The 22,187-nt window shown below is 42.9% G+C and overlaps 1 protein-coding gene and 1 long non-coding RNA gene across 13 annotated transcripts in view; one reads left to right on the top strand and one right to left on the bottom strand.

Moving 5' to 3' along the window:
- The window catches only part of LOC120397770, a 31,849-nt gene extending 29,775 nt beyond the window's left edge, over positions 1–2,074 (top strand). Inside the window, exon 5 of the long non-coding RNA XR_005593992.1 lies at positions 1,876–2,074. This is a non-coding gene — a long non-coding RNA (uncharacterized LOC120397770). The remainder of the gene's footprint in view (positions 1–1,875) is intronic.
- Positions 1–22,187, bottom strand: part of HTR2A (5-hydroxytryptamine receptor 2A) — a 73,411-nt gene that overhangs the window by 5,361 nt on the left and 45,863 nt on the right. The gene's annotated exons all lie outside the window — the stretch shown is intronic.

Here is a 22,187-nt window from a genome sequence, read left to right as displayed (position 1 = left end):
AACCTGTCCTTGGCGCAGGACTGAATATTGCTTCTCCTATAGAGCTGTGGTCTAATGGGCTTGATGGAGGTGAAGCGGTCCAAGGTGAATGGAGTTTACCACTTGGCTCTGCATTTTATTACATGAGTGTAACTCAACATATATTTTAAGGAAAGACAGCTAACGTTTGCACTGCTGTCCTTTCTCCTCAGGGGTTCTACTGGGAGACAGCAACTTTAAGTTGCTCATAGTGCTCCAAAGGAGCCCCATTGGCCTAGGGGTCTGGAAGATGCACGAATCCCAGGCTGCCTTATTGCTGGTGAACCAGTGAAGCCCAGTGCTCAGTGTTACCCATATACACCTCTACTTTGATATAATGCTGTCCTCAGGAGCCAAAAAATCTTACCGTGCCGGAGTGCTGCTTTACCGCGTTATATCTGAATTCGTGTTATATCGGGTCACGTTATATTGAGGTAGAGGTGTAGTTAACCCCTTCTCTGATTACTACTGTCATCCCTGCCAAGGTTGACTTGACTTGAACTTGAACTGTACCAAAAACTGCAGGCATTTCAATAAAAAGACTATGGGAGGTTACCCTCAAGTCTCCTACAAAAGGTTTATCCTCCCCCCTACACATCACTCGGTATTTTTAGCCTAGTTAGAAGCTCTTAGCCAGAGCGCTTTAAATCTCCAACTGAAAAAGGCCCCGCTGCAGCCTTAACTCTCCACAGCAGCCCCAGAAGGGAGGGAGGAAGCAATGTGGATTACAACTGAGAAAAGCATTTCAGAGAGCAGCAGGAGGTGGAGGGCAATTTTGAAATTAATGACAAGAGGGCCCAGGTTTCAGAGGCGTGATCACTACTATCCTTGTTGATGTAAGGACACAATTTCACGCATGCAAATTTACCCTACTGGGCAAAAAAAACTGGGTTTTCTGAAGGAATCTAGGACTTGTCTATGCTACTCGCCGAATCGACGGGCAGCGATCGATCCCCCAGGGGTTGATTTATCATGTCTATAAATCGACTGCTGAGTGCTCTCCCATCGACTCTGGTACTCCACCAGAATGAGAAGCACAAGCGGAGTCAACAGGGGAGCGTCAGCTGTCGATTTACCACAGTTAAGACACTGCGGTAAGTAGAGCTAAGTATGTCGACTTCAGCTACGCTATTCATGTAGCTGAAGTTGCGTATCTTAGATTGACCCCACGCAGTAGTGTAGACAAGCCCTGATGGGGTGAAGCACCCAACTGCTATTGGGTTTCAATGGGAGCTGTGCATCTAACTCCCCTGAAAGAAAATCCCAGTTTCTGTGTTCAACTTCTTCAAGTAGAAAAACTGAGTTGAAGAATTGTCCGGTATTTTGGGACAAATTCTGCCCTAGTGTTCACCCCTCTCCTCCTAGGAAAGTTCTTCTTGGCTAGTGGGTAGTGTGCTCTGTCTGCTGCTCATTAGTCTCTTGATTGTTACATTGTCCTCCCTTTTGTTTGTTTTTGTCCATCTATTGTCTGTCATCCTGTGCTTAGACTGTGAGCTCCTTAGGGCAAGGACTGTCTCTTTAGTTCACGTGTGTACAGTGCCTAGCACAGTGGAGCTCAGATGCGTGATTTGAGCCCCTAGCCACTACCACAGTCCACATCGATAATAGTAATTAATAACATAATGTTACACATTAACATTAATGCCATTCTTGGAATGATCAATGCCTGTAGTAATACAAGAAGGCTCTTTATTCTGTTAATACTATGGTTATCTATCTATCTTCACAGCTCAAAATTGAAAGTCACAGTGACGGCATCCACCATGTTACAAAAAAGTGCCGCTCTTATCTGTGCAGAACAGAATTTGATGGCAGGCTTGTGGTGTTGCCCTAACTATTTCTGTTGTATTGTTGCAGAAACCTAATAACTCAAAAGGAACCTACACTGAGTTATTGTAAGACGCGTCAACCTCATGGAGAATTTTACAGCAAGGGACCAATATGACTAGAACCCCATGCAACCCAACGGAAGTTACAGGGTATGTAACTCAGAACATATTTCTGACCCACAGCCTAGTCAATTCTACATGAATAGGCATCTACTAGAAATATATTTGTATGTGATTTTTGAGTAATTAGAGGCCCAGCTATGTGAGGTGCTGAGTACCTATTGTGAGATGCTCAGCTTTCTCAATTCCAAATGACTTCATTGGCAAATTGAATGAGAGTTGAGGGCACTCAACAGCTCACTATTAGGCTTTAGGCACGTACAAAAATACACCAATCAGAGCAATAACATACCAGTTCTGCCTTGGATAGATAACAGCAGTTCTCTTTTTCTCATTTGATTCAAGGAACTACTGTGAGCTGTGTAGATAAAATACAAAACGGTATCGACAGAATAGAGTCCTTGCACTGCTACAGAGCATAATGATTCAAAAGAGCAGGAGTGCTATTAAGATGGTTAATAGTCCTAGAAAGTTGAAAATTCTCAGCATAACTGCAGGCTTTTTCAAATATAAAGCCAGAGACAAACTTGTGAAAAGGTAAAACATCATGAACAAATAATCCAGTCATTCCAGGCTACCTTAAATGGGCATCATAAAATGTCAGATTCATTCATGAGAACTGGGATAAAGGCATTGGCAGATTTCCAGTGTCACAGTTTACTGCTTCAGTGACTGGTAAGGAGCTTTATTATCCATCTGTTTTGTTTGCTGTTGGCGATTTCTGGAGAATTGATGTCTTCTTATATTCAGATTTCTTGCTTTCAAATAACCTCATCACTGTGACTGAGCAGACACTATCTTCAGTTTTTAACTGCAGTTTTCCCATTCCATTGCAGTTCCCTTACCAAATGTAATAAATAAGATTCGCAATCTAGATTTGGGATTGCCAGATGTAGCTGTTATATCTGTATTGTGCAAAATTGATCTTCAATTTAAATGATGCTCCAGCCATGTGGCTAATGACTGTTCTATTGTACGGGAGACCCCAAGTTTGATTCCCAGTCCTGTTCTTTCTTTTCCTGCATTGGTAGAGGCTGGAAATGCTGCCAGATATTAAGAGGCAGGAAATCTTACATTGCTCAACAGCAAGCTTTCTGGTTAATTAAAGTGTGGGAATGACAGAATCTAATTAGGCAAAGGGAGTAAATTCAAAAGCAACACATTTAAAATGATTAATAAAAGGAAATGCTTTTTTAACACAATACATAATTAACCTGTGAAACTCACAGCTAAGGCTATTATTTTAGTAGGTGTTTTAAACAGGATCACACATTTATATGATTAAGATGCCGTGCACATTTACACTAGCTGGGATACAACTATAAAGGACATCTGAACTCATGCTTCAGGAGTGCATAAAGGAACAGCTCTGGTCTAAATTTTAATAATTTGTTTATTGATTGATTTATAAAATATGCATGTGTTTATAGAAGTTAACAATCATAAATTAAAAACAGAATTGACAAAAGTTAACTCAAAAATAATTCCCTCTCCCGCCAATCTACTCTGTGCAGGATGCATACTACGGAAAAGCCTGAGCAAATAGATAGGTGTGGTGTTTAGACGTGCTTGTAATTATTAGAACTGGGAGCACTGGCTGTTGGGAGTCTGAAAGGACAGGAAACAGAAAGGAGTGGGGAGGAGTCGAGAAGGCTGAGTGAGAGTTACAGAGGGTGCAGCAGCAGCTTGGTACAGAGGATTCCACTGTAAAAATAAAGTCCTGTTGAAGTTCTTAGTACCTTGCCTGGTTGATACAACAATAGGCAATGCAGCATTTCCTAAAGGACCTCAAATTTAAGCGTTTTGGAAACAACGGTGAAGCAAATTCCAGTCCTTAGGCTCCCCTCTGAGAATGTCTTGCTCCTTGCCCTTTTAGCAAGGGTTTTCCAGTGCATGTTTGGACAGGTGGTCTCTAGGGATTCATCTTACTCACTGAAACTAAAGGCAATACTTCCACTGACTTAAGTGGTGCAAGGTCAAGCCCTAAGGTCACCAAAAGCCAAACTACACAGGACTTTATAAAACTGGATTTTACACGGAGCTTTATAGGATCCTGCCCTCAGAAACAAATGGGCAACCAGTGCAGTATACAAAGCACAGGTGTGTTATGCTCCATATGAAGAACACCATTAAGGGCCTGATCCAAAGCCCATTGAAGCCAGTGGAAAGATTCCTAGTGATGAATTTTGAATCAGGCCTTAATGGGGTGACCTCATTCCATATAAGCCATGGGTTCTCCAAGGATAACTCCCTGACATTACAGTAATCCAGACTTAGCACTGACCAAACACTTTACATGGACCTGTATTTGATAACAAAGACTCAACTTTTATCATTCATTACAGGAACTCGCTGAGTTTATCCTGTAGGATTCCGACCAATTCGTTTATTTCTGCTTGATGATCCAGACGTGAAGTGTCTCACTCCTTACAATATTCTTGCTCCCATATCCTTGCTCCTGGTGACTCTGTGGATTTATGTTAAGAAGGCATAGGGAATGTCCTGAATCTTCACATCTCAAGATCAGGGAAATCAGTTTCAAAGCTCAAGATATAATCACTGATGCAGAAGCTCACTCAATACTACCAGCTGACAAAGAGCAGGGATGGCAATATTTTGAAAACGGAATATGTATTTTAAATAAGAGACTCTAAATATTCTACTTCCTATGGTTTAAGGGAATTTATTTATGATTTAAACACAATTAAAAAGTGATTGTCCAAAACTTTAGGTGCTTTTAACAAACCGTAGAACATAATGCATACAAAAGCAGTAAGTGATAAATCCTCAACCACATGGCACAACTAGACCAACAAAAAGGCTATCTCAATATATCAAATCTTAACTACTCCAAATCAAAACAATACTAACCGTCATGCATTTCTCCCCAAAAGCCTGAACAAATTGATAAAGGGCATGATTTACTGGTATTCTCTGGTTGCTTTGCAGACACACAGCAATCATAAACCGAATTTAACTGGACAAGTAAATTTGAGTTTACAGCTGCTTTGCAAAACCAGCATAGCACAAAACATCTGGAGTGTACCAGTAAATCTGAGCTGGAATTTGCCACATGTTCCAAAGATCAACAGATTTGAGCTATAAAGGGATAGAGAATAGAGTGAATTCTAAAGTCAAGGTCCCTTCAACATCCTGCCATCAGTTCCCTCTCATTTAAATCTGGGAGCTCCAACTCAAGATTCGTCACGGCAGCAGTGTTAATTGAAATTGGCTTTTATACTGTGTGAGCACTGTTACATACCTTTAAGAACTGTCTGACGTACTATAAAAACATTTTTAAATTTTGTTAAATTTTATCTGTAGCAAAATTCTGCCCCTTTGCTCACCCCTAAATTAAAAAAAAAATCACCTGCCTAAATCTTGGCCATCACCATATTTCGGACATATTCAAGCAATGGGCCAAATTGTGGCCAGTGTTGGGGACCCTGCAGAGTTGCACTGCCTGGAGGGAGCTCAGGGAGGGATTGTTACTCAGGGAAGTGCAATCTGTCCTTCAAGCAGCTCAGTGTGCCCAGGTACTGCCAGGTTGCCCCACTTTTTGGAATGGTGTAATTTGCACCCTGCAAAACACTTGGCCTTCTCTGCCAGCTGGTGCCTCTTTTGGAGTGATGTGTACCCACAGGATGCCCTCAGGAAGTATCCTCTGTCTTCCTTTGAGTGCAGCATCTGCAACTGTGATTGGGCCTTGCATTGGGAACACATGGGTGGAGAAAGCTGCTTGTGCACTTTCCTTTACACATCCACACGGGCCACTCACAGTCTGGCTCCGGCTCTCTACTGGACACGTGCAAGTTACACAACACAAGTTACACCATTATATGAGCATTTTTTATATGTTTATCTGACTTTTGTATGAATCCAAATGTATTCTCTGAAATCCTGCCCAACTCTAGTAATGACAAACCTCTCTCTTGTATGTTATAATTTCATCTCTGCCTAAATGCTGCCAGCCTTATATTAACTCTAGTTCCAGCAATGCATTTCTCTTTCTTAGAACAAAAGCATCCAGTCCAGCCTGAGACAGCAGCGCTGCGCTTCCATTCTGCTCCTCTGTCACACTGCACCAAATCCCATACTTCACCTACTAATTACAGCTTAATGTTGGTAATCAGAGAGGGGCGGTTTGGCATCCCTTTGCTCTTGGTTGGCAATATCTTGGGATCACAGGTTCTAATCCTATCCAGGCCACTTCATCCTTCCCTTGTAAAGGATGAGTTCTATGAAGTTCATGTTTGGTTTAGACCATGAAAACTGAGGTGAAGATTTTCAAAGCTGCCTAAGGAATTCCCATAGGAATTGGGTGTCCAAAATCTCTAGGTGGTTTGAAACTCTCCACCAAAGGTTCTGTCTGCTCTGTGTGAACCTTAAACATCTCATGGCTCTTTTAGTAAGTGTAGGGTAAATTTCCTCTCACTCACTCTTGGACAGTGCATAATATGCCAGCTAGCTGCCACCCTGTGCCCTAGGAAGTGGCTGCATTTCAATGTGTGTGTGTTTATTATTATTTGTTCCACAGATCCACAGAAAATATCATTTTACAAATGGATTTCATATACAGCTAGTAGGACACAATGCCTGATACTATTTCCTTTTAATATTTCAATATTCCCTACAGAGACACAGGACAGTATTCCCTGACATCTTCCCCTAAGGCACCGTCTATACAGGAGAGTGTACAATAAATAAAAAAGTTGCTCCTAAATTTTTCGTATTACTCCCTGTAGTCATAATTTACTTTTCTATACAAGTACACACGGCTGGTTTTATCTAACTCTGACCTGGAACATTTTATGAATTCATATAAATCATTTAATGCTACTAGCGGAGCAAATTACTTAAGACTTTTCTCACCCCTTTAACTTTCACCTAGGGTAACCTGATTCCAGATGGAATATTATAGCATATAACTACTGAAGTGACTGTTTTCTGCTCTCCATGAGAACTTTCAGAAAGCATATTGTTTAGCCCAGCAAGAGATATATTCATTTACTTTTTTGTGGGGCTTGAAGAAATTATTGTAAATTATTGCAAAATAATGCTAGATGTACATTATGGAACAAATAAAGACTGAGGGTGTGTCTACGCTGCAATCAGGAAGTGTGATTGGTGCACATGGGTGAAACTAGCCCATTCCACAGCCGATGCTGCCAGCTGCTTCCCTGCTACTGTTACCCAATCTAGCTTTGATCTAGTTAGATCAAAGCTACCTCAACTATGTCTTCATGTGTTACAGTTACACTTTCTGATTGTACTGTAGACATAGCCCAGGGGTCGGCAACCTCTGGCACGCGGCTCACCAGGGTAAGCACCCTGGCGGGCCAGGCCAGTTTGTCTACCTGCTGTGTTGGCAGGTTCGGCCAATCGCGGCTCCCACTGGCTGTGGTTCACCGTCCCAGGCCAATGGGGGCGGTGGGAAGCGGTGCGGGTGAGGGATATGCTGGCTGCGGCTTCCTGCCGCCCACATTGGCCTGGGACGGCAAACCTTGGCCAGTGGGAGCTGTGATCGGCCGAACCTGCCGATGCAGCAGGAAAACAAACTGGCCCGGCCCGCCAGGGTGCTTACCCTGGCGAGCCGTGTGCCAGAGGTTGCTGACCCCTGACGTAGCCTGAGTCTGTTCCCCGAAAATGTTTACAGTCTATATTCTTAGATCTGCAGTCTGTTTCATGCAGGTACAGAGGCACCTGCATAGAGTAGTTTGTAGGACTGGAACATGTGTTAAACAAGAACAAACCGGGAAAAGATGAACCCTATAGTGAGGAGTTAGATAAGAATGAAGGTGATATGATTACCCAGTCACTGGGATGACTAATGCATGCAGCTTGAGGTTTACAATTTTTAAATATCCACAAAAAGACTGTAAAAGCAGCAAAAAGTCCTGTGGCACCTTATAGACTAACAGACGTATTGGAGCATGAGCTTTCGTGGGTGAATACCCACTTCGTCGGATGCCTCTGATACTTGACACAAAAAGACTAAAGTTTATAAATCTCTTAAAGAAGGTTTGAGAAGGGATTTAAAGGACGAGGGTTCTCTGTGAATTGGAAATAAGAGCATGGCATAAATGGGCTTGGGGTCTAAACCAAACCCCAGTGAAGTAATTGGAAAGACTCCTGCAGCCTTAGGGAGTTGAAATATAGAGCGCAAATATCTTCTAATATGGACATATTAGGATTTGAGCTGATCGCATCTCATAAACTTAGCAGGATTTGCCTTTGTCAGTGTTTGGAAGGGAAGCCTTCAAGGGAATAAGAGAGTTGCAGGAAGTTGTGCTGTCTGGTCATTAAAGTGCAGGACAGGGAAATAGGAGATCAGAAGTGCTGATTGGCTGGTGCTGTGCCACAGTTCCTAGTAGTACTACTTTTTGGAGACGTATTGCTAATGTCATGTCTACACTGAAGCTGGAAGGCAAAATTTCCAGCTTGAGTACACATAGAACCATAGAAATGTAGGGCTGGAAGAGACCTTGAGAAGTCATCTACTCCATCCCCCTGCACTGAGGCAAGACCAAATATACCTAAACCATCCCAGAATTGGACACAATACTCTAGCTGAGGCCTTAACAGTGCTGAGGAAAGCAGAACAATTACTTCCTGTGTCTTACATATGACACTCCTGTTAATATACTCCATAATGATATTAACTTTTTTTTGCAAATGCATCACATTGTCGACTCATGTTCAGTTTGTGATCCACTAAAACCTGCAGATCCTTTTCAGCAGTACTCCCACCTAGCCAGTTATTCCCCATGTTGTAGTTGTGCATTGACTTTTCCTTTCTAAGTAAAGCACTTTGCACTTTTCTTTATTGAATGTAATATTGTTGATTTCAAAAAAATTCTCCAATTTGTCAAGGTCAGTTTTAATTCTAATCCTATGTTCCCAAGTGCTTGCAACCCCTCCCAGCTTGGTTTCATTAGCTAGGACTTTTCAGCTTGGAAAAGAGGAGACTAAGGGGGGATATGATAGAGGTATATAAAATCATGAGTAGTGTGGAGAAAGTGAATAAGGAAAAGTTATTTTCTTGTTCCCATAATATAAGAACTAGCAGCCACCAAATGAAATTAATGGGCAGCAGGTTTAAAACAAATAAAAGGAAGTTCTTCTTCACACAGCACACAGTCAACCTGTGGAACTCCTTGCCTGAGGAGGTTGTGAAGGCTGGGACTATACGAGGGTTTAAAAGAGAACTGGATAAATTCATGGCGGTTAAGTCCATAAATGGCTATTAGCCAGGATGGGTAAGGAATGGTGTTCCTAGCCTCTGTTTGTCAGAGGATGGAGATGGATGGCAGGAGAGAGATCACTTGTTTGTTGCCTGTTAGGTTCACTCCCTCTGGGACACCTGGCATTGATCACTGTCGGCAGACAGGGTACTGGGCTGGCTGGACCTTTGGTCTGACCCAGTATGGCCATTCTTACGTAATTTTATAAGCATACTCTCCACTCCATTATCCAAGTCATTCATTGTGACTAGTACTGGACTCAGGACTGACCCCACTAGATACAGCCTCCCAGTTTGACAGTGAAGCATTGATAACTACTCTTTAAGCATGTTTTTTCCCTCATGCCGCCTCCTTATAGTAATTTCATCTAGACCACATTTCTCTTGTTTCCTTGTGCTAATGTCATGTGGCACAGTGTCTGAGCGAGCTAGCACGCTAAGATTGGAGTGTAGCAGCTGCAGCGGGAGCAGCTGGATAGGCTAGCTGCCCTGTGGATGATACCACGTGAGACCCTGGGTACGTAGTCAGGTGGCTTGTCTCTCCCACTACTTGTGCTGCCGCAGCTACACTTCTGTTTTAGCACACTAGCTCGATCAGAGCTAGCGAAGGTACGTCTGCTCAAGCAGGAGATTACTCCTTCGGCTCAAAGTGTAGACAAACCCTAAGAAGGGAATAGCTACAGCTTCTTTTTTTTAAAAAAAATACAGAATGGGATAACTTAATACCTAGTGTAACGCCACCAAACTCAATGTAGTTACCTCACAGTTGAATTTAGTCCAAAGTGTGTACTCATAGGCCCTCACTAATAGTGTATTGTGATGAATTTCCCAGGTAATGCTCGGTGAACCCCTTAGAAGTCTTTATTTTGATGTAATACTTCTAGTTATGCTCAGCTATGTTTCAAGATATTCACAGACACTAGCAATTTGCTCTATAGCCGTTGCTTCCTGGCAGCAGCCTTTTGAAAACTGAAGCCCTAAAGCACTTCAGTCTCTGAAGGTTAAAAAAAAACAAACAAAACATACTGCTTGGAATTAGCAATATGGTGACTTGAACACCTGTGGTCCTGGTTTACCAGTTGCATGTCCCAAGCCAGAGAAATAGAAACAACAGTTTCCCCTTGATAAGCTGCAACTGCTGAGAAAGTAGAAGATTCCATCCAGGAGAAGGACTGGCCTTACAATTTGCATTCTAAGTGACATGCACCCTTGATTTCTTGCTGCTTGTTTACTACAGCACTTATATCTGCTGACACATAGTACTTTTTCTGCATAAATATGAAGTAACGACCTATCTAACAGATAAAATTCATCCATGGTTCCTTTAAAGAATAAAATCATGTATATTACATTTAAGGATTCATACCTCCCTTTTATAGTAGGAGGTACATGGATAGTTTAAATTCTGTCTCCTCTAAATCCAACTCATTTGGGTCAGTGAGCATATGCGTAAAATTTCCTATATGAAAAATGTCCTTTCATAAATATTTCCTTTATAGTCCACTCTCTGAACATGTCTATAAAAATTTGGAGGTTTCTATGTAACAGCTTTTTACTAGCTGGTTCAAGTGGATTAATACTCTAGAGACTGTGGGAACTTCTTGCTCTAAGACATTAACATTAATAAAACGCCTACATTTTTCTCAGGATATACTTATCTAATCTGTATCAAGACAATATTATATGGTCCCCCAGACAGAGTGACTAATCTAATGGAAGATTATAATGAAGTGCAATTGAATTCTTTATCATAAATTTAATTTTTTTGCAATGTTTCATAGAATCATAGAAGTGTAGGACTGGAAGGGACCTCAGAAGGTCATCTAGTCCAGTCCCTTGCACTCAAGGCAGGACTAAGTAACGACTAATGAGGAATCTTTTATGATTTAAGCAATTTACAATAATAACAGCAGGGCAAGACGTAGTATGTGTGTGGCTGAGGTACATTTGGGCCTAGAATAAGAGAGAGTTGAGAGTAAAGATAAGAAAACCCAGGCACTTGGCCACCCTGATCTGAACATATTTTCACACAGCGGTCACTGCAGGAAACCAATGAGAAGAAAAGTGTTTCTTTACAGACTGCTGTTAAAGGAAGGCCCTGCAAGGTATATTCAAGATTGAATGGTATGAAATAAGTTTTGATTAATACTGTATCACAAAGGTCTACAGGCCTCAGGTCTGCAAGGTATTTAGCTTAACCAAACAGGCAAGCAGTAACTGAATGGCAAGCAGTAACTGAGGGGGAACGCCCAGGGGCACAGGGGGGAGCAGGGGCTGAGGCCAAGGAAGGGGGACCACCAGAGGAGGAAGATGGGCGGTGGAAGCATGTGACCGTGAGAAGCAGGCCAAGGAAAAGGAGAGCCAGTGAGGGGGAAATTGAGCTAAGGAACAGGTTTGAAGGTTTGGAGAATGAGGAAGGGGTACAGCAAGTGGTAACTGACAGTGAGAGGCCAAAGAAAAAGAGGCGAGCGGCCAGTCCCATAGATAAAGGGGAGGAGTCGATGGAAGTAGCACCGAGTTTGGGCCCAGGGGAGATACAGGATGGCTTAAGGGGAACCACAAGGGATGATAGGAATGGAAGGAGCTTGCGACCAGGGGGAACGGGGGATAGGTTAGAGGACCGTGCTGTCCCCAGGCGAAGGCAGGTCTACGTGATTGGGGATTCCATACTGCGAAGGTTGGACAGGCCTGTGACCAGGGCCGATCCGGAGAACAGAAGGGTGTGCTGTCTACCGGGTGCTAAAATACGGGATGTGGACCTGAGGTTGGAAAGGATCCTAAGAGGAGCGGGTAAGAACCCGTTGATCATCCTTCATGTGGGAACGAATGACACGGCTAGATTCTCGCTAGAGAGGATCAAGGGAGACTATGCCAGGTTGGGTAAGACGCTAAAGGAAATTGAGGCTCAGGTGATCTTCAGTGGGATTCTACCTGTCCCTAGGGAAGGGCGCCAAAGGGGTGAGAGGATCGTGATGGTTAATAGTTGGCTGAGGGAGTGGTGTTACAAGGAGGGCTTTGGGATGTATGGGCACTGGGAGGCTTTTGGGGACAGACAACTGTTCTCAAGGGATGGGCTCCACCTAAGTAGGGAAGGAAGTAGACTTCTAGGAGGGAGGCTGGCTCATCTGATTAAAAGAGCTTTAAACTAGACACTGGGGGGAGACGGTCGGGAGAGGTCCTAGTGCTCTCCACGCCAAATTTTCACATTGGGAGTGAGGACAACAAGATAACAGATATAGCCAGAGGGGGGCAGTTAAGTGTAAGGAAGAGTGGGGGGACAGATTCTAGATCTACAAGTCATACTGGAAGTACTGTGTCCCTACCGAGTTGGGTAAAAAGAGTGAGAGGAGCCCAACAGGAAAAATTAGGATGTTTGTTCACCAATGCGAGAAGCTTAGGTAACAAAATGGAGGAACTGGAGCTCCTGGTCCGGGAATTGAAACCGGATATCGTAGGAATAACAGAAACATGGTGGAACGGTAGCCATGACTGGAGTACAGGTATGGAAGGGTATGTGCTGTTTAGGAAAGACCGATGCAAAGGTAAAGGTGGGGGAGTAGCACTGTATATCAATAATGAGGTAAAATGTAATGAGATAACTAGCGCTGCAATGGACAATACAGAGTCTGTTTGGGCAATGGTCACATTGGGGAAGAAAACTACCAGAGCCTCATCCAGGATAGTGATTGGGGTGTGCTATAGACCGCCGGGATCTAGCTTAGAGATGGATAGGGAGCTCTTTAATGTTTTTAAGGAGGTAAACACTAATAGGAACTGCTTGATCATGGGGGACTTTAACTTCCCGGATATAGATTGGGAAACAAATGCTAGTAATAATAATAGGGCTCAGCTTTTCCTAGACGTGATAGCTAATGAATTCCTTCATCAAGTGGTTGCTGAACCGACGAGGGGGGATGCCATTTTAGATTTGATTTTGGTGAGTAACGAGGACCTTGTTGAGGACATTGTTGTAGGGGACAACCTTGGCTCGAGTGATCATGAGCTAATTCGTTTCCGAATAAATGGGAGGATAATCAATAGTGCATCTGAGACTAGGGTGTATGATTTCAAAAAGGCTAATTTTACTAAATTAAGGCGACTAGTTAGGGAAGTGGACTGGGCTAACATATTTAGGGATCTAAGGGCAGATGACGCCTGGGGTTACTTCAAGTTGAAGTTGCAGGAGTTGTCAGAGGCATGTATCCCGAGAAGGGGGAAACGGCTCGTAGGTAGCAGTTTTAGACCGAGCTGGATGAGCAAGCGTCTTAGAGGGGTCATTAAGAAAAAGCAGAAAGCGTACCAGGAGTGGAAAATGGGAGGGATCAGCAAGGAAACCTACCTTATTGAGGTCAGAGGGTGCAGGGAAGCTGTGAGAAAGGCAAAGCGACGAGTGGAGATGGATCTAGCGAAGGGGATTAAAACCAATAGCAAACGGTTTTTTAGCCATATAAATAGGAAGAAAACCAAGAAAGAAGAAGTGGGACCGCTTAAAACTTTAAATGGAGTGGAGATTAGGGATAATCTTGGAATGGCACAATATCTGAACGAATACTTTGCCTCTGTCTTTAATGAGGCTAATGAAGGGCTAAGGAATAGTGATAGAGGGACCGATGGGAATGAAGATATGGGGGTAGACATTACGGTAGCTGAGGTAGAAGCCAAACTGGAACAGCTTAACGGAAGTAAATCGGGGGCCCGGATAATCTTCATCCTAGAATATTAAGGAATTGGCGAGGATATTGCTAGCCCGTTAGCGATAATCTTTAATAAATCCCTAAATTCGGGATTGTACCGACTGACTGGAGATTAGCTAATGTAGTTCCTATATTCAAGAAGGGGAAAAAGTGACCCGGGAATTATAGGCCTGTTAGTCTAACATCTGTAGTATGCAAAGTCATGGAAAAATCTTAAAGAGAGAATGGTTCCGAGCATGAGGCCGATGGCAACTGGGATAGATTACAGCATGGATTTACGAAAGGTAGATCGTGCCAAACCAACTTGATCTCCTTCTTTGAGAGAGTAACAGATTTTTTAGACAAGGGAAATGCGGTGGATCTCATATATCTGGATTTCAGTAAGGCGTTTGATACGGTACCGCATGAAGAATTACTGGTTAAATTGGAAAAGATGGAGATCGAAGTGAAAATCCAGAGGTGGATAAGGAGCTGGTTAAAGGAGACTGCAGAGGGTAGTATTGAAGGGGAACTGTCCGGTTGGAGGGATTACCAGTGGAGTTCCTCAAGGCTCGGTTTTGGGTCCGATTTTATTCAATCTATTTATTGCTGACCTGGGAACCAAGAGTAGGAGTGGGCTGATAAAGTTTGCGGATGACACCAAGTTGGGGGGTATTGTCAATTCGGAAGAGGATCGGGATATTCTCCAGGGAGATTTGGATGACCTTGTAAACTGGAGTATTAGTAACAGGATGAAATTCAATAGTGAGAAGTGTAAGGTTATGCATTTAGGGATGTCTAACAAGAACTTTAGTTATAAGCTGGGGACGCACCAGTTGGAAGTAACGGAGGAGGAGAAGGACCTAGGAGTCCTGGTTGATCGCAAGATGACTATGAGTAGGCAATGTGATGTGGCCGTTAAAAAAGCTAATGCGGTCTTGGGTTGCATTAGGCGAGGTATTTCTAGTAGGGATAAGGAGGTGCTACTCCCGTTATATAAGGCGCTGGTGAGACCTCATTTGGAGTATTGTGTGCAGTTTTGGTCTCCCATGTTTAAGAAGGATGAATTCAAACTAGAACAGGTACAAAGAAGGGCCACTAGAATGATCCGAGGAATGGAAGGCCTTTCGTATGAAAGGAGACTTGAGGAGCTCGGTTTGTTTTCCTTAACCAAAAGAAGGATGAGAGGAGATATGATTACACTCTTTAAATATATCAGAGGGATAAATACCAGGGAAGGAGAAGAATTATTTCAGCTCAGTGCTAATGTGGACACGAGGACGAACGGATATAAACTGTCAGTCAGGAAATTCAGGCTTGAAATTAGACGAAGGTTTCTAACCATCAGGGGAGTGCAATACTGGAACAGTCTACCGAGGGAAACAGTGGGGGCGAAGGACCTCCACGACTTTAAGATTAAGCTAGATAAGTTTATGGAGGGGATGGTATGATAGGATAACGGGCTTAGTCAATAGGTCAATTATGTGCCTGGTATGATGATGTAACCTTTTCCAGAGGGTTTGGCTGGAGAGTCTTGCCCGCATGCTCGGGGTTCAGCTGACCGCCATATTTGGGGTCGGGAAGGAATTTTCCTCCAGGGAAGATTGGCTATGGCCCTGGAGGTTTTTCGCCTTCCTCCGAAGCATGGGGCAGGGTTCACTTGCTAAGGAGTGGGTGGATCGGCTTATGTGGCCTGCATCTTGCAGGAGGTCAGACTAGATGATCATAATGGTCCCTTCTGATCTTGAATTCTATGATTCTATGATTCTATGAATGCCTCAGGCCTAAAAATAGGCTGACATGAATAGCTAACCAATGAGTGATCCTATGTCATAAGATGAAACAGTTACAGTAATAGATGTGTTAACTGCTGATATTCAAGGAATATATATTGCAATGTATCAGTTAAAGCTGGTTAAAATATTTGGGGGATTTTTGGAGATATAGGGTGTCAGCAGTGTGCTAACTACAAGTTCCTATGGTGACTGAGTGATGTAAATGTTAATGAGTATAAGGGGAATAACAAGTTAGCACATTTAAAACAAGACACCCAAAATTTAGTGGGGTGTGAAAGTATAGATAAGGAAAAGGAGTTGAAACCTTCATAAATATGTATGAACCTCAGTGGATGTCAGCATAAAACATTGTAAAACTTGTATCTTGGCTTGTGTGCCTTAGAAGATGCCAGGATGACAACCACTGGTGATAATGGACACGATAAAGTTGATGATGATGATGAGGAAGATAATGGCTGGCACTCTGGGGTTCCCTAGAAAGAGATGTGAGTGATGTGAGTAATAGGGCTAAACACTTTGCATTATCTCTCTATCTGCTATTGTATTTCAGTGTTTGTGGGATTGTGTATTTATTTAGTGGATTTGTTAATAAGGGATTTGTGATAAATTGCAATTGTTTCTCATGTGCTCATGTGCTCTTTAGGTCTCAGATTCTAATTATACTGGAAATGATTTTCCTGATGTTGTAGCACTCAGGAGACTGAACCCTTAATGATCACTGCAGTCTAAGAAATTAATCAATATACCAATCCACTACTATGATGATCAATACCCCACTCAACATAATTTTCAAGATTCAGGGGTCCTACATATGTGGTGTACCTTATCCAGTGCATCAAATGCCTCAACAACAACTATGTGGGTGAAACCAGATAATCACTGCCATCTCAAACGAAAAGTCACACAGAAAAATGATAAAAGACAAAACACCACATCACCCATAGGCAAACACTTTCCACAAAAAAATTACTCCATGTCTGACCTCTCAGTCCTCATCCTCAAAGGAAACCTGTGCAACATCTTTGAAAGATGAGCCTAGCAGCTTAATTTCAGAACTCTGCTAGACACCCAAAATCATGGACTCAATAGAGTCACTGGTTGTATGTCTTATTTTTACATTCTGTAACCCACAAGCTCTCCTTTGTCCTAGGACTGCTGAGGTGTTAATTGACCACTTCATTTTGAATGATTTCTTGCACCATGTGTTAACTGCTTGTGCTTCACAATCTGTTGGAACATAAGAACGGCCATACTGGATCAGTCAAAGGTCCATTTAGCTCAGTATCCCATCTGCCGACAGTGGCCAATGCCAGGTGCTTCAGAGGGAATGAACAGAACAGGTAATCATCAAATGATCCATCCCCTGTTGCCCATTACCAGCTTCTGGCAAACAGTGGCTAGGGACACCATCCCTGCCCATCCTGGCTAAGAGCCATTGATGAACCATTAATTTATCTAGTTCTTTTTGAACCCTGCTATAGTCTTGGGCTTCACAACATCCTCTGGCAAGGAGTTCCACAGGTTGAGTATGCGTTGTATGAAGAAATACTTCCTTTTGCTTGTTTTAAACCTCCTGCCTATTAATTTCATTTGGTGACCCCCTAGTTCTTGTGTTATGAGAAGGAGTAAATAACACTTCCTTATTTACTTTCTTCACACCAGATATGACTTGATAGACCTCTATCATCTTCCCCCTAGGTCATCTTTTTTCCAAGCTGAAAAGTCCCAGTCTTATTAATCTCTCCTCATATGGAAGCTGTTCCATAACCCTAAACATTTTTGTTGCCCTTTTCTGAATCTTTTCCAATTCAAATATATATATATATTTTTGAGATGGGGCGACCACATATGCATGCACTATTTCAGATGTGGGTGTACCATGGCTTTATATAGAGGCAATATACTTTTGGTTTTATTATCAATCCCTTTCTTAATGATTCCCAACATTCTGTTCACTTTTCTGACTGCCGCTGCACATTGAGTGGATGTGTTCAGAGAACTATCCACAATGACTCCAAGATCTCTTTCTTGAGTGGGAACAGCTAATTTAGACCCCATCATTTTATATGGATAGTTGGGATTATGTTTTCCAATGTGCATTACTTTGCATTTATCAGCATTGAATTTCATCTGCCATTTTGTTGCCCAGTCACCTTGTGTTTAGCTGTGGCACTCTGATTACCTTTCCCAGATGTGAAGAAGACTTCTGTGGAGCTTGTAGAATTGTCTCTTTCACCAACAGAAGATAGTACAATAAAAGCTATTACCTCGCCCACCTTGTCTCATACATAGACAGCCTTGCATGCAGTAAGACTTAGGCCATGTCTATACGTACAGCACTGCAGCGGCACAGCTCTACTGTTACAGCTGCACCACTGCAGCATGTCTGGTGAAGACACGCTATGCCGACAGGAGAGAGCTCTCCCATCGGTATAAAAAACCCACACCGGTGAGCAGCATAAGCTATGTCGGTGGGAGAAGCTAGTGCTTATGTTGGTGTAACTTATGTCACTCGGGCAGGTGGAATGTCCATATCCCTGAGTGACATTAATAGGGCTCTACCAAATTCACAGTCCATTATGGTCAATTTCATGGCCATAGGATTTGAAAACTGGTAAATTTCATGTTTTCACGTTTAAATCTGAAATTTCACCGTGTTGTAACTGTGGCAGTCCTGACCCACTTCTGTGCTGCCTTCAGAGCTGGACAGAGTGGGGATGAGGTGATGCGGAGCTATCTGCAGCCAGGAGAGATACCCAAGAGCAGCCCTGCAGGGAAAGAGCAAGTCCTGTCCTGCCCCAGCCCTGCCCGGACTAGCAGCTGGGAGCCCGCTTTGCTGGGGTGCTCCTAGGAACAAGGGAAGATCGTACCCACGTCTACAAGCCTCCTCCAGCTGCAGGAACCTTTGGGGTTGCTGCACAGTACCAGAGCATCTTGCAGCAGGAGGAGGCACTCAGAGGTGGGTCTGGTCTCCTCCACCACGAGCAGTTGTGCAGGGGATGGACAAGTCCTGTCCCTTCCCAGCCGAGCAGGAGCTAGGAGCCCCCTTTGCTCAGGTGCTCGTAGGAACAAGGGGAGATTGGATTTCATGGGGAAGGACTTGTTTCATGGTCTGTGTCACGTTTTTCATGGCTGTGAAGTTGGTAGGTCCCTAGACATAAGTTTTGCTGACATAGGTGGTAATGTAGACATAGCCTTAGTGGTCCAAATTCAGAGGTAATGGGGGTGTATGTGTTACACATTGGTATTTAGATGTGAGACTAAGGAGTCTATATGGATGTAAGCAAATGTAAGGTAACCAGCTTAGACCCCCTTTAGACTCACCTATAAATATGGACCTCTTTCTGTGTAACAGCTGCAAGAGAGGCAGAAACAATGCAAATTTCCCTAAACTCTTCCATTATGGTGCTGCAGCCATATCCTGGAAATACCACCCTCACTGATGAACTAAAGCGGACTAGAGTGGACTCTTAGCAGGCCCAGTCACTGGACCTTGTGGAGGAGAGTCTCAGCTTTCATTTTAGAAAAAAATAAATCTCTAGCCCTTTGCCCTGTGAAGGTAGCCTGGGAAAACAGAAACCAAAGTAAACCCATCAGTAGGGTGGAAAGCAATCAGCCATCTGGGCTCTACTGTTGTAGCAGAAGGTTGGGTATAGACATGCCTTCCAGCCTGTCTAGCCCCAGTCTGGAGACTGAAGAGCCAGTATTGGGAGAGAGGCTGGAAGTTTGTTTCTCTCCCTTCCCTTTTCATCAGTCAGGGGTGACTCACTCCCACCCCAAAAACCTGCCTGATAAAAGCTTCCCTACCTGACCTCTCATACCAACTAGGGGATGCTGGCAGCAGTCAGAGGTGACCTGCTCACCTGAAAAACCAAAGGTGACCCATTCCCCAGCTGCCTGTTCAGCCCATGACAAGAGAGGGTGTCCTGCCGACTAACATGGAATAGTTCTGAGGGAGCAGCTTGTTAGTATTTTGGCAGCACGTTACTGTACCATCCATGGGGTGAGAAAGTCACCTTGTCTTCTCAACTGAATTTGCCAGCTTGTTTCCAATTAGTGGCAACTGTGAAGGTGTTTTTTGTTACATGGACATATGTCTATTGGGAACTGGACTAATGACACTTCACATAGGTCATCACATAATTATCACATGGTAATAACTTTCAGCCAATACTGGCCAGGGCTGGATTAGATTTGATTTGGGCTGGATTAGATTTGAAGTGGTGACAGGCTCTGTTTTCTATTACCAATCCCTTGAGCCAGCTAGGTGCATTATTATTTTTTTTTAATTGCTTGAAGAAACAGAGGGAGGTGGGAGGGGGTGGGGAACCTGCCTGAGAAAAGCTGTCTTCATTTTGACATCAGATACATTTAAAAATCTGACAGGATAAAATACAACACAAAGAGGATCTGTACAGACATGCTACAGGCTAGTTAGCTAGGAAGAACATGGCTTCAAATAGCATTGTCACTCCCTGTAGTGAAGTACTCCGAAAGATACATGGGGCTGAAAATAAACAGAAGTTTTAAACATACACACACATACAAAATAAACAAAAGTTGCAGATACACTCGGATTCTTTTTAATAATTGAGCTACAGATACTGTATTCTTGATTAGTAGTCATCTTTGGCTCTTTCACTACTTAAATCAGACTTTTTCCGACAACGGCCCTTGAGATAATTAAAAATAATTGGCTTTCCCTTATGGTCCACCTAAGTCAGAGTTTGGCAAACTTTAGCCTTCAGTCTGGCGATGGTCCAAGATACATCTGCCCAACCAATACTTTGCTGTTAGCATGTGGGATTTGTTGCTGGTAGATGGAAATTAGAGGTGACGGCTGGTGTCGTTTAGTAACCCGATGGTTTATCTACTGGTATTTAATTTTCATTTGAGTGCAACAATGGGCCTGCTACTAGCACTTTCCACTGTGATGGTAGCACTGCATCCGCTAGCAGTTGCTCCTGACCCTCTCCATGCTCCAGCCTTCTTACCTGCAACCTCCCATGCATGTGTGTTCCTGCACCCTGCTTCCTACCCTGTAAGGTCTGTGTGGCAGGTCAAGGGCAGCCTGTAGTAGAGATCAAAATTATAGGTTCAAGATCTACACGTGGAAACATTTCAAACTTTAATTTTTATAATAATTAAAACAAACTTTAATCATTTTGTATAAAGAGTTTGTCATCAGATTGGAAGTAGCCACCTCCCTTGAAACTTGGGAAAATAAGGGATAGCAGGGTTCCCTTTGAAGCCTGAAATGAGGCCCAGAAGCTTGCTTTTATGCAGTTGAGTGGGACAGAATTTCAGAGCAGTCAGAAAGCAACTACAGTTCTGGTCTCCTTGCAGAGATTTGACCAGAGCTGGGCTGCTATCAAAAATCTACCACACAGATAGACACATGCTTTTAATTTTTGCTCTCAAAGCCAGATATTGTGTAATGATGGCCACATTATCAATCAATTAGTAAATCAATGGTTCTTTATCTGGTTCCTTTAAAATTAAATGTTAACCTTAAAACTGAGAGATAGTTGATTAGTTTGAAATCCTTCAAGAAATACACATATTTTATAGCTGTTAATTAATGGTGACAAATCCAGTAACATTGATTGCTAAGCCAAAGGTTAGACAGAAGGCCTTATGCAGCTTCAACAACAGCAACAAAAACTGTGCATTCAGCTAATGCTATTTAACTTGCTTAGGTGTTTGCATGTTCCTGGCAGCAACGGTTTAGTTTCTGCTTAGAAGTAGTTATAGTTTTTCAGGAGTCATTGGTTTATGTAAAACAGCTGTTTGCAATAGTCCTACTACTCTAGCAATTTATTTTAATTGAGTTTTAAATTTTACTAGGATTTTTCCATCTTCCTTGCATGCCGACTGCTTTCCGGCAGAGCGCGAGCGCACGCACGCACGCACGCACGCACGCACACACACACACACACACGCAAAATGGGATCTAAAACAATTAACAGTGACAGTGTCTTCCACTGGGTTTCCCTGTACATCCTACTTTATGTGTCTGCCTTTTAGCCTTTAGACCAGGGGTAGGCAACCTATGGCACGAGTGCCAAAGGCAGCACACAAGCTGATTTTCAGTGGCACTCACACTGCCCGGGTCCTGGCCACCAGTTCGGGGGGCTCTGCATTTTAGTTTAATTTTAAATGAAGCTTATTAAACATTTTAAAAACCTTATTTACTTTACATACAACAATAGCTTAGTTATTTATTATAGACTTATAGAAAGAGACCTTCTAAAAGCGTTAAAATGTATTACTGGCACGCGAAACCTTAAATTAGAGTGAATAAATGAAGACTCGGCACACCACTTCTGAAAGGTTGCCGACCCCTGCTTCAGACTCTTTAGGGCTGGGACAGTCTTTATGTGTGCATTGTACAATGCTGAATACACAGTCAATGTTTTATAAATAATAACAACCTAACAAATTACTAGAAGTCCCTAGATATTCCGGTAGCATTAGCAATTAATGATTTGACTCCCACAGGCAGTCT

Source organism: Mauremys reevesii, linkage group 1, assembly GCF_016161935.1.
Source record: "Mauremys reevesii isolate NIE-2019 linkage group 1, ASM1616193v1, whole genome shotgun sequence".
In the NCBI taxonomy this organism is placed as follows: Eukaryota; Metazoa; Chordata; order Testudines; family Geoemydidae; genus Mauremys; species Mauremys reevesii.
Note: the sequence above shows the minus strand (reverse complement) of the source record. Positions and strands in the feature narration are given on the sequence as shown.